Source organism: Pararge aegeria, chromosome 3 (genome assembly GCF_905163445.1).
Source record: "Pararge aegeria chromosome 3, ilParAegt1.1, whole genome shotgun sequence".
In the NCBI taxonomy this organism is placed as follows: Eukaryota; Metazoa; Arthropoda; class Insecta; order Lepidoptera; family Nymphalidae; genus Pararge; species Pararge aegeria.
Window position 1 is genome coordinate 14,398,533 of NC_053182.1, and position 13,385 is coordinate 14,411,917.

The following is a 13,385-nucleotide window of genomic DNA, read 5'->3' on the forward strand; positions in this document are numbered from 1 at the left end:
AATAAATTAAAGTAATATTTGTAAAAATTAAAAGGATTCTCAGACTTTTATTTCAAATAGTAAGTAAGAACAAAAAAAATATTTTAAATAAATGAAAAATGAAATTTTATTTCATTTACAACAAGCTTATTCAGAAGTCGTCTTAAGTGCGATAAAAAGCATTAATTTATTTATGCATACTCGAACACTAAAGAGAAATTTCAATTTTTATAAACTTATGGACTTTACGAGATTCCGTTCTGCCGAAAAAGGTATCGACCAGGTAAATCATAATATGCCTCAATAAATAAGGGCCTTTATCTAGTAGGCTCTTCAGAGGTCAACTTAGGCTGGCACCGTGTAGCACGTCAAGTCCCACCATACACGTCGCATCCCCGCTACGCTCACTATAAAAGACTTCGACAAAACCTGCCGCGCGCTATTACAAAAGTGTCTTTGTGATTTTCCCCTGCCGCACTTTTTAATCATCCAATAAGGTAAGTCACATTGAAATTTTTAAAGCTTTAGGGACGTTTCGGGATAAAAATGTTGACCTTAAAAAATAATTAAGAACAATTAAAATTAATTGAGTTAGTAGTTTAAAAGTCCTATTAAGTTAAGTTTATAATAAGTAAAGGAAGAAAAAATTACATACTTACTAATGAGAAAATATAAAGTTTGAAACTTACTGAGTTAAATAAAATCGAAACTCCGGACAGATACAATTAATAATTTTAATTGACAATCTTTTATTATTTATATAAAAGTGCCTTTTGTATAAAATTTAAATACCTAATTTAAAATAGAATGATTATGTGTTTATTTTCATTATTTATATTCTGTAAACTAAACTAAAATTTAAATAAAAATATAAAAAGGCGGTTTCATTGCTTATTAATAAATTAAAACAAATTTTTATTATGTGCAAAATTGCACGTAATAACAATCTTCAGGTCTTAAAAGTTCTAAAGTAAATAAAACAATAACATCTCAACTAGCTTTAAGTACCATAAATATCTCTATTATTTTCATAGACAATGATTGGAAACTATTCGGAGCTGTGTCCTTACGTTAGTAGGTATTTTGTCGAACGAACTGAAGATTACTCGGATAGTATGTATGTCAAGCCGGAGTTGCAACATGGTTGCTGTTAAGTTTGCTGGCCCTTTTCTATGGGGCCGCAACATAAATTACTCATTTTGATAAAATTTTAAGCTGACATAAATAATATGTACGCCTGAACTTTTGTACTTAATATGTAAGAATTATTGCATCTTGCATTTAATACTATTTAGCATTTCATTCGAAAATACATTTATAGCTAAGATGAGACTAGTATAATACTTTAATTCGCTCGAATGAGGTTCTTGTCATACAAATATAAAATTAATACCAACAGTAGTAGTAAGGTAAAATTTTATTTCCTTTTGATAATTTTACAGTAAAACTTATAATTTAACTAATTAATGCCCGCGCGTAATGGTGCAAAGAATCCTGGTCACTCTAAACAGCCAGGTTGATTCTTTGCGCAAAAAATGATCCAGCTGTTTTTAAAATTATTTAAAATCAATAAATTTTCATAATCAGGCACATAAATAAAATTCTGTAAAGTCTGCAAATTGGATTATGGTCATTTAAACTAAAGCAAAGCCAAGTTAATCTAAGTTCGGTCGTTTTATAAATTATGCTCTTTTTTCGTCCGTCTTTTTTCGTTCGTGTTTCGTTTCGAACATAAATCCACACTAAATACTTAATATCAAAAATGCGAAAGTTTTTTTTTTAATTTGTGACCCTCTACTCTAACCTATAAACCATTGAACGCATCTAGCAAATATTTAGCATTTGCCCGAAGTTTGCATGGAGTCTGGGATTTTTAACCTACCGCGAATCTTAAGTTGTATACTAATGAAATGGCATAGCCGCTACTTAAACGTTCAACTAAAATCTTTATAATACTGTTGAAGTAAATTAATGTGCGTTTTAAGTAATTAAAATATCACTTGCTTCAACGGCAAAGAAGAACATCGTGATGAAATCTGCATGCCTGAGATGTCTCCATAATGTTCTCAAAAGCGTGTGAAGTCACCAATACGCGCTAGGTCGATAGGTAATAGTTTGATATGATGATGATGATGATCAAGTTAGTGTATATTTTTACTTGTAATCCATTACCCAATATACCGTTATTTGAAATGTTACTTCCAAAGAAAGATTACAACGACTTAAGTAGATAAGTTTTACGTTTCTTAATAGTAGTCTTGTATTTCGTGTTGTAAAAAATGCATGCTATGCATATTCTAATTAGTAGATCAAAGTTTTATGTTTCATAACTTACCATTATGAAGGTTATTACGCCGGCAAAGATGTCGACTTTCAAATATTTTGTGACAAACATGATTTAGTATTCACGTCAAGCACCCGATTTCGTAAAGTTCGAAATCTTAAGCTAAGCGCATACCATAAGGCTAGCGGAACGCTAAACGCTTGGCGGCACGTTTTCGTCGGTAGGGTGGTAACTAGCCACGGCCAAAGCCTCCAAGTAGACAAAAAATCTTTTTAATTTAGTCTAAAAATGATAGTAGATTTTGAACTAGATTGATACTATTTTAGAATGTGGGTAAGTTGCGATAAGTTACTACAACATATTTAATCCTAAGCGCAGCCCAACTAATCAAATCATCACTAGTACTATTTATAAATAATCAATTGAACGTGGTACTAATTTATGTAAATGCGGATTTTCGCTATGACGCTAGAAAAGTATGTGAGTATATAAATGCATGCGTAACTTCTAAGTCAATTTGTACGCTCATGGTTTCTTTAGTTCATAAATTCTTAAAAGATCTATATCACACACAATAGAATAATCAGACGTAAACCAACTAGCTCTAGGTTAGGTTTCGACAAAATATTAAGTTGTGTGAATTTTACCGTTGTTATGCGGTTTTCTGTAAGTGTGTTAGTTAAATTAGCTTACGTACGTGTTTACTTTTTATTCATAAAAGTTTTTAAGCACTTTTCTGACCTGGTAGAGATGTGAAACCAGTCGAACATTTCTTCATTTCTTATCTACAATAACCTATTACTTACCTGACCTACAGTGGCGTGCACGGTGCACTTCATACATGCACAAAAGCACTGCCTACCCTAAAATTGATATATAACTCGTATGGGAGGAGGATTTTTGTCGTTTTATGCAATTTTCCTGTTGTATGCATACCCCGGTAGGAAACCCACTGCACTCGACTGCTGTCCCATTGTTATATTCTGTCTTACTATTAATATATTTATTTTAATAAATTAATACTTACTTATAAACTCTCTTCGCGCGGTGAATGGTAAATGGTATTTAAAAATCTCGTTAAAATCTTTTCGTTAATATCACATGGTACAATTTGATCTTCACGTCCGATTTTTAAATCTTAATACATAAAACCACGTACTGCTGCTCCGTTGCTGCATGAAAAATGTCAAAATACGACTATAACAACGAATTTATAATGTTAATGAAAAGTATCAATGACATCTCTTTGATGTAGACAGTGGTAATTGTTATTCAGCAAATGCTATGCCTAGTGCAGAATTAGAAAATATTGCGTTAATTTTTATTCGAATGAATTATAAGACTTGATAGTAATATTTTAGAATCATATCTTAAACCAACGTTCAGCGAAACGTTGCATCATTATTACTCAGTCGGCTATCATTAATAATACCTATCGGTCATCGCAAAGGAAAGGTATTTTGCATAGGACAATTAAGTGGCAATTCAGGATATTCAAGTTATAAAAAGTCGCTCTCCGGGTTTACTCTGGTCAAAAATGAGATAATTTTAGAAAGATAAATTTAATGATTTTATTTTGTTCTTGGCTTAATCAGAGATCATAGCAGCCGAGCTGCTTGTTGGGTCTTCTTTAACTGAGAACGGAGACAGAATGACCAACTTACCAATCCATCGTTATCAGACCCAGATCAATACCAAATAATTACAATCATGCCAATTCCGTTGTACATAATATATTTATAAACATTATTTATACTCGTATATTGAGATTTCGTAAAATAGTGCTATCCTATTCTAGTGGATACGGTATAATAAGGACAGCATTACTTTTAGACCAGTCGATTTTGTTTAGTTCAGATATTTGTGTGCTACTCACCATTGTCACCGAAGTTACATACTCGTAGATACCTATGCCAAATCCAGTAATTTAAAACATACGTGTTTTATGGACGAGGTATGCCGATCAATATACAAACTTCGATCACGCGAATCTCTCCGTGAAAAATTTTAAGAAATAGCATCGCAATATATTTATAACAATTTAATCTTTGTAGAACACAACATCGACTTACTAGAAACGGTCATAAATTAGTAATATCAGCATATCGTCTTAGGAAAGTACAGAAAACCTTTTACCTTATACAGGGCTGAGCTTATAACATGCTAACGAAAGTAATATTAGATTTACCATTACATAACTTTAAAGAATGTATAAAAACACATTTAATACATCGAGGTTACTTACTACTGATGAATTTCTTAATGACAAGGTTGCCTGGAAAGAGCCGCTCCGATTTCATCTCACACAAGATAGAACAATGATTCTTAAATTGTAAAACGATATTGGAAAAGAGCAACTGCTGAGTTTCTTGCCGGCTTCTTCTCGGTAGAATCTGCCTTCCGAACCGGTGGTAGAGTTACTACAAACAGACATACTTGACGTTTCAAAAGTGCTTATATTAGGCCTACTTGAATTTAGATTCTTCCAATTTTTCACTTATGTAACATAAATATAGAATAATTTATCAGATGAACACATAGAACGATCAATTATGTAAATGCATAACTGGTTTTGTGATATAGATTACAGAGGACTCCTATTGGGGCATTAACATTTTGAGTTCGAGTTGTTTACAAATGACCACATCAAAATACGCGAAGACGGATGGCGAGAAACGCAACCTATATTATTATGCATCTAAGTTAATAATACACGATTTAGCGCGGCAAATCTATACTTTGTTATAAAGCCTAAATAGTTTGTATGTTTGTTTGTTTGAAGGCTGAAGGCAAATCAAAAGGATAATAACTTTTCAGTATCACTTGTTTTACTGTTAATGGTTGATTCTTCCGCTCCGTTTCTTCCTATTATTTTTAGTACTCGTATAAGCTTATGTAACGTATATAACATCTCGTCAGTCTGGAAGCAAATTGTATAGATATATCTCGTACTAAACGTAAATTAAATGATAAGAAACTGTAACTGTCGATTTAGACAAATATTATGTATAAAACCTAAAGTAAAACTACTAAACTTCTACAGGGGTGATTCTCTACCTATATTTTCCTATGCCAATCATGGCGCTTTCAGATGACGCTCTTCAGATTCCTTATAAATCGCAGCTAACTTTCACGCGATCGACTAAGTAAACGTAGGTAGAAAAAATCATAGTATGGCACACAATAACTATTATAAAACGCTCGTGTAGTATTTTTACATCGGATTGGTATGCGAGTAAGTTGCAACTACCAGGGTATCATGGTAAATAAGTAGGTTCAATTCTTTTTTTAAGCTCGTGGGATTTAAGTACTTGAATTAGGAACTTTAGTCGTGGTAAAGAACATTTGTATTGTAGCCTGATTGTGGCAAAACGTCTGGTCCCACGGCGCAGCTCGGCACAATACGATGGTGTACGTGATTACTGCACGAGGAAGGACACATTGGGTAATATCTTGGAAAATTACCCTTAGTCTTACTATTAGAAGTTTAAGTACATATTACCGGAAAGATAATATAATTTCACTAACTATATCTTTAGAAATCAACATTAATCATTTAGAAAAATCTTGCGATTTGGTTTTTATCATATACACTATAGTTATATATACGAGTATTATTAAAATTTACATAACATGCTGCATTGTCGTATTAGGATAACTTTTTCCTGTAATGACAAAATGTAAGATGGGAATAAATAAATAAATAATAATAATAAATAATTATGTTTTCCGTATTATGAATGGCTTATCCAACGACAGTACAACCTTTAAATTATACGTTTGGTTAAATAAAATTTCAATTGCTGTTTCGATGTATTTATATTTATTCCAAGTAAAATTTAAGCTACTAATACATGGCATCAATTGCGAAACTTATCTTAAATAAATAAATAAATATACTACGACAATACACACATCGCCATCTAGCCCCAAAGTTAGCGTAGCTTATGTTATGGGTACTAAGATAGCTGATGAATATTTTTTTATGAATATAATACACACAAATACTTATAATATACAGATAAACACCCAGATACTGAAAAACGTTCATGTTCATCTCACAAACATTTTCCAGTTGTGGGAATCGAACCCACGACCTTGGACTCGGGAAGCAGGGTTGCTGCCCACTGCGCCACTCGGCCGTCGAATCTTTATAATTTTTAATAATAAAATCTAGACCGTTCTTCTGTGGTGGTTGTTTTAACTCAAGTTATATTTTTATTCTTTGTTTTGTACAAATGATACCTAAACTACGTATTTTATATCTAATAATTGTTTGGGTAATAAATACCAAGATGATAGGTATATTATCAAATGCGATTTGCAAAGATAATACGATACAAATGTGAAATGACCTCGACCCCCTAATAAGATAGACATGATGTTATCTAGTCTTTTGTAAACCGTTTTGTAATTTTTTGAACGCGTTTTATCGGGACAGACAAGTCTTTGAAGAGTTATTATAAAACGTACGTCTTAGCACAATCCTATTCAGTGGATAGTATCTTCTTCTCAGTCGGTTCGCTCTTGTCAGAGCGGTCGTGGTCGTCATTTAAGGGTTGTGGCACGCTTAACTATTCGTCGCCACTCCTCTCTGGCAGCTGCCTTTCTTGCACACTTATGTAAGGGGACAGCCACTGCAGCCTTTATTTGGTCAGCCCATCATGAGATGGGCGCCCATGAGGGCGATCTTCCGCGTGATCTGGTGCCCTCGATTCTTCCTTGGACAACCAGACGTTCAATGGAGTCGTTGTCTCTTCTGGATACGTGACCAAAGAACGTGAGAATACGAGCCTGTACTATGGAGGATAGACGTTGCGTGATGCCGAGTTCTTCAAGAATGGCCTTATTGGTCCGGAATGCATTCCAAGGTATTCTTAACATTCTTCTCCAGCACCACATCTCAAGAACGTCTATCTTCTTTTTCTCACTCTCCCGCAGGGTCCACGTCTCCGAAGCATAGAGGAATATGGGGAACACAAGCGCTTTAACAAGCCGGATTTTCGTGGCTTTGGTTATGTTACGGTTCCTCCATATTTTCTGCAACTTATCCATAGCGGACCTCGATATCGCCATGCGTCGCTTAATTTCATCTATGCAACCTCCATTGTTCGAGACCAACGCTCCTAAATAGACGTATGATTGGACGACTTCACAGTTTGCTATTTTAGAAACTTCTGGCAAGTTGTTGTTCATGCGGTCGACAATCATAACTTTCGTCTTACTGCGGTTGATCTTGAGGCCAAATTCAAGACTTATGTCCTCCATTTCCTGCAAAAAATCTTCCATATGGCGGATACTAGTTGCGAATAGGGTTGTATCATCGGGGTTGGATAGTATCTTGTGGTAACCAAATTGTTTAATGATACTTACAGGTGGCATGCACTTAAAATAAATAAATTATTACATAACTATTTCATAAATATGTATTATGGAGTCTTACTATATTTTAAATCTTAATCACCATGAAAACTTTACCAACATATTTTAAAACTTCCTGAAGTGAACTGCTGTTGGGTAGGTAAGTTGAAGAATATTTTTGACGACCTCCCTGTGGCGCAGTGGTGAGTGTTTTTTTATCAAATATTAGGCGGAGATCACGGGATCAATTCCCAGCAGGAACAACAAGATAATTTTCAATTTCAGATTTTTTTCTCGTTTCGTCTGGTGGAAAGCCATGGGAGTTACCACCCTGCCGAAAAAGAAATTTAGCATTTCAATACGATGCCGCGTAAAAACTTAAGGGGGTTGGATTTAATATAACTGCTTTACTCCTAACAAAATAGCCGGCTACCATCTTAGCATAAGGTAAAATAGCAGTAAAGGGTTTATTCGTTAAGGCATAAAGTGAACAAACATTGTACCTACTTACTCAAATGTTGGATTGTGCGGGGAAAACTAATTGCTCTTGTTGTCATAATGCGCTTTAGACTAGATTAAAGCAAGCGAAACCAAATACCACTCGTTTACTTTTCTATTATAATTTAAAACTACCAAAACTGCGAACGTATTGCTTTCGGAAACAACCAATTGTTAAGTCAGTGCCCATACTAGAAAGAAATTCGATAGGTTTAAGAAATACATACTTGTTAAGTAAAGCTAATCGCGACAAATAGTTTCTTAATTCTATCAGAAGTACGGATAATTAAATAGTTATATTACTTTATTCACTGACACACTGATTGAATTCGTATTTGTACGTGAAGCTTCTTTATGGGGTTTCCATGTATCTTACACTAAAATCAAGTAGAATACAAGCATGTTTATGAAGGACTTTGATTCACAAGGTTCTTTGTACTCTAGAATCGGCCGATAATAACATCCACTCAGCGTAGTCTATTCGTTTGTTTCGCTTTATACATATTTTACATAAATAGTGACCATACTCAACGGCCAGCATTTTCAGAGGACAAAATGCAAATTCCAGGGAGCAAAATCTTCCAATGAAATCCACTGACAATGGATAGAAATTACTTTTCCGCCTGCCAAAACACAGAAAATGGGGTAAGAAACTTAATTTATTTGGATATTATATTAAATCCATCGGAAGTATCCAAGTGGGAGGGGATATAGTTTTTGTCCTTTCTCCGTAAAGAGAGTGCTACTTGACTCGTAAATCACCAAGCTCAACTAAATTGAAATGTGTTAAGGTAGTGAATTTTGAAGGCAAACATCACTGACCTAATATATATCAGGGGCAAAGATTGTGCAGAAGAACAGCGCTGCATTTAGACCTGCTAATGTAGTTTAGAAATCTGTGTACAACAGAATTGGCACCAGTACCTATTTCTTCTTATCTTGTCTAAACAAATCTAAAATGCATTGAAGTTTCTTAAACACGGTGCGCGGAGTCAGGCGGGCGGTGGCACAAACAACGAGTTGCGCAATGGTTCAAGGCTACTACGGAGATGAGAAATAAAATACCTCAGCGCATTATTCTTTATTCTATCGGTACTAAGCTTAACAGATGTTTAAGCGGAAAATTCTTTCGGTGTATTTACAAACGTAAATATAAATAAAATATCTAACTCTTAATTTTAATCTTTGGAAGAGAAAATGTTTTATGAGTTGCCAAAGTTAATCAAAAAGTTAATATTAATTACAATTATTTTACCTTGTCTACCCTTGTTACTTTCACTATACACAGACAGAAAACAAATTATCTACGTGAATTAAGAAACTCGCGCTTCTGTAAAATATGAGATCGATACTCTTGAGCGCGTTGATGTCTAATACATGAATAATAATTATTAAGCAAGCAATGGAACTATATTTATTTAGCGGTTGGCCACGACTTACTAGGCGTATAATTTCTTAAAAGTTATATTTTCACGTGTAGGCCGTCGTCCCCTATTCAACGATACCTAAAGAGACTGTTTATTAAAAATGTAACAGTAGATTTTAATGCTTTTAGGACTCATATAATGTTTAGAACCCCATCTCAGATTATGAATATAACTAATTAATTTCTGCTACACAACAGCTATCTATACAAGTAGTTACACGAATGATGGAAGTAGAGTTAAAAATATCGTAATTATAATCAACAAATTTAAACAAGAGTGTTTTGGAACTTGAAATGTGTAAATACTTGGAAAAGAACAGCTTGATTTGAATAATAGCAATTGTGCAATAGAGACATTAAAATCCTAAATAGAGATTAGCAGATGATATACAGATAAGCGTGCGTAATTATAATGTAAAATATTATTTATTTATGTTTTGTTACACTCACCATGTTTTCAAGCTACATTTGCACTAAAAATAGGCCAACCAAAGTACGACCCCAACTAAGTTGTTATTTGTTTATAACCTATCTATATTTTATATAAAAATTGAGATAGTTTAGCTCTTCTTACCTCAATAATAATGCTGATGTGGTAACAGACTAGCAAACGAACAAAACATGTCGAAATAAAAAAGTCATGACATTGATCTTAGCTTTAATGATGTGATCATCAAAGCTACATCACGTTGCTAATTAATGTATACACATACATTACCGATGCTAATATGTGTGATTTCCGCCTTAGCTGCTGCTCATAATATACGTATGTTTTGTCTTTATGGTCTCGTAGAATCATGTAGAAGTCGTTCTAAATAATATTTGGAAATCGAGCGGGATTAAAAACGGAAATAGAAGAATATAGAAATTACAACTTTAACAATTGTACTTAATAAAACTAGAACAAATAGAGATTACGGAAAAAAAACAAAAATTTAATATAAATATAATTCTGTTTGTATCTTCAATAGAAGTCTGATAAAAAAATTACTTATCTCATCCAAAACAAGTTTTGAAGAAGATATCCTAATCAATTACTAGATGGGAAAATTATATTTATATCAAATGAGACCTCATAAATGCTATATTAGCGGTTTTAAATTACATTTTAAAGCCCATCTTGTTATTTGTCATAAAGTTTATATGCTGTTGCAATGAAATTGCGACACGTGTATTTCAAATAGCAAATTCTTTATAAATGCCAAATAGAAACAATTCATTTTAACTGGGGACTTAATATCGTCAGTTTCGATAGATGAGTTTCGTAAGAGATTTCCAACATACTTATGCTATCGTTATAAAGTTGCTTATGATAACAGCCATTTTAACTATATTTTAGAAATGCAGCATGAGGTAATTTTAATTATTATTTATTACTATATGACCTGGTAAACTTTGTACCACGATAAAAACGCCATGCCAGAATAAAAATTTGCTATACTTGTTCTTTATTACGCAACACAAGATATCGAAGGGTATTTTTCTATTCTATAGGATAAGGTTGCGGGAGTTTCCCGTCGCTTTAGATTAGCTGAATATAGGTAACAAACAAACAGACACACTTTTAATGTTTAAATAAGATAGAGGAAACATCCATACTATTCTTTTTGCTCTATGATAAACAACAAAATACTATATAATATTTACTACTATATATATTATATTTATAAATATAATTATGCAATGCATACACATTAAACTTATTACGACGCATACACAAAAAGTAATCGACGACGCAAAGATAACCTACATTACATTCCCAAGATCTGCTTGTAATTCTCGAACCATTAGATGTCTAATCTCACCCATTTTACGTATTTCATAACTGACAATTTAGATTAATAATCTACTATTATCCTACTTACATAATGATTATCACATTCATACAATTACATGGGCAGCTATTGTTGTAAATGGTCGCATAATTTTAAAAAAATGTAAGAAGCCTAGATAATTTCTTATTAAATTTTTTGCAGTAGCCTAATTGGTTGGAATTAACAAATAATAAGATGACTGACCGATTCTATAATATACATTAAAGGATTTATCTATATCAAATAAACTAGATGTATAATATTAGTTAATATATTAGTATATTAGTTTACTTTAGGTTATATTTATAAAACAATTATTTTAAAGAATATATCTCCAACTAGGTATAGTATAATATTAATGTTATTAATAAATAAGAACTAATAAATAAGAAAATAATCCTTAATATTATCTAAATAACGTAAAAGATCAAATGTTACGTGGATACAATCATAAAAAAGTTTCACTTGTTTATATAGACGCAGACAGCCGACATTGCACAGCATTGTATAGGCAAATAATGGAACATGGGCTATGAGTTGAATCGCAATTAGACTTCGAGCTTTCCCATTGTCATATCATTGCATACAGATGATGTTTTATGAAGTGGTTTTAATATAATTGGTGCTCTGTTATATACTGGTGTTGAAAACTATTGTTCGTAGACTCTCGATTTTTTTAAGACTTAACTGTTGCATGCAACAGAAAACAATTTTTCACAATTTTCCCATTGGTCACTGGAGCTAAGCTATTTTTAGAGCAGTCAATTTCGCGATTTGGTTAGGTTTGTGTACGATCGATTTATTAATAATACTATAATTTTAATAGATGTTTTAAGCAGTAAATGGGTACGTATACAATAAATTGCCTTAAAGATGTAATAAAACCTCCCAACCAACCATCCCATAAGGTAAACTTACTAGTCACGGGACTTTTTGGTATATAGCTGGGTCCCGAGTATTCACTAGCGTTCAATTGAAAGATAATAACCTGAAACGTTCCTCGATAAATGATTTGAAATTATTTTTTACAACAGTTATGCCCGTTTTTACTAAACCTAGGAATAATCGAATGCCTAGTGATATAGGGGAAATAAAGTTTAGGGGACTAGTAAACTGGCACTTGACAGACTGATGAAAAAAATATAAATTACCTAGTTTTTTTAATAACCTTAAATCCACGCGAATAATGAATATATGAAAAGGCAAACACAAAATACCACATCTGGTGGCAAGAACCTCAAGTTAGGTTATATGAGTTGCCTAGTGAAAATCGATCGGTGAAAGGTATATAAATGTATGCATGGGAATCTTCTTTGATTAGGCATTAGTGAAAACGGCCTTTAGTATCCTACCTATAGGTACCCTTCTAGTTTCCATTCAATAATCAGACATGCAGAAGCTACAGCTTCATAATATTAAGTACCGCTAGAATCAATCAAATCGACTGTAGTAAAAAAAAAGATTGTTTATAATCATATCAACAGCTGCACAGTAACTTGAAATTTAAAATGTTTTTATAATCTATAATAAATAATGAAATAAACAGAATTGTAGAAGCATTTGTTGAGGACTGATCAAAAATCAAAACTTAGATGAAAATAGAACGACTCTGCTATCCTTAATGTTAATGTAGAAGTATCTCAAATCACGTATCTATTTGATAATGAGAATGTTCGACATATTTACAAGGCGTTTGTTAAATTGGCTTCCTAAAGTGGCTCACGAAGCGCGTCGTGAGTATCGTGAAACTGATGGACCGGCCTCGACAGCCGCTTGCAAAACCGTGGAACATTGTGGTCGGGTCTCGCACTAAATTCGCGATTGGTTAAGAGAAGAATAAGCATTGAATTTGCGAGCTTTGATGAATGTAAGACGTGAGGAGTGAATGCAAAGGAGCCGTGCCAGGTACTTTATTTTAATAACGCACGTTTGTTGATTTAGGTAGTGATAGATTTATTTGTTTTGTAATGAGTTGGGGATTGGAACGCTAATGGCTATTGTATCGGTGTTATAAAGTAATTCT

At 33.1% G+C, this 13,385-nt stretch overlaps 1 protein-coding gene across 1 annotated transcript in view; it reads left to right on the forward strand.

Moving 5' to 3' along the window:
- The first annotated feature begins 431 nt into the window (after window positions 1-431).
- LOC120637122 overlaps window positions 432-13,385 on the forward strand; it is a 35,748-nt gene continuing 22,794 nt past the window's right edge. Inside the window, exon 1 of the mRNA XM_039908780.1 lies at window positions 432-476. The gene's annotated coding sequence lies outside the window, so the exon portion shown is untranslated. The remainder of the gene's footprint in view (window positions 477-13,385) is intronic.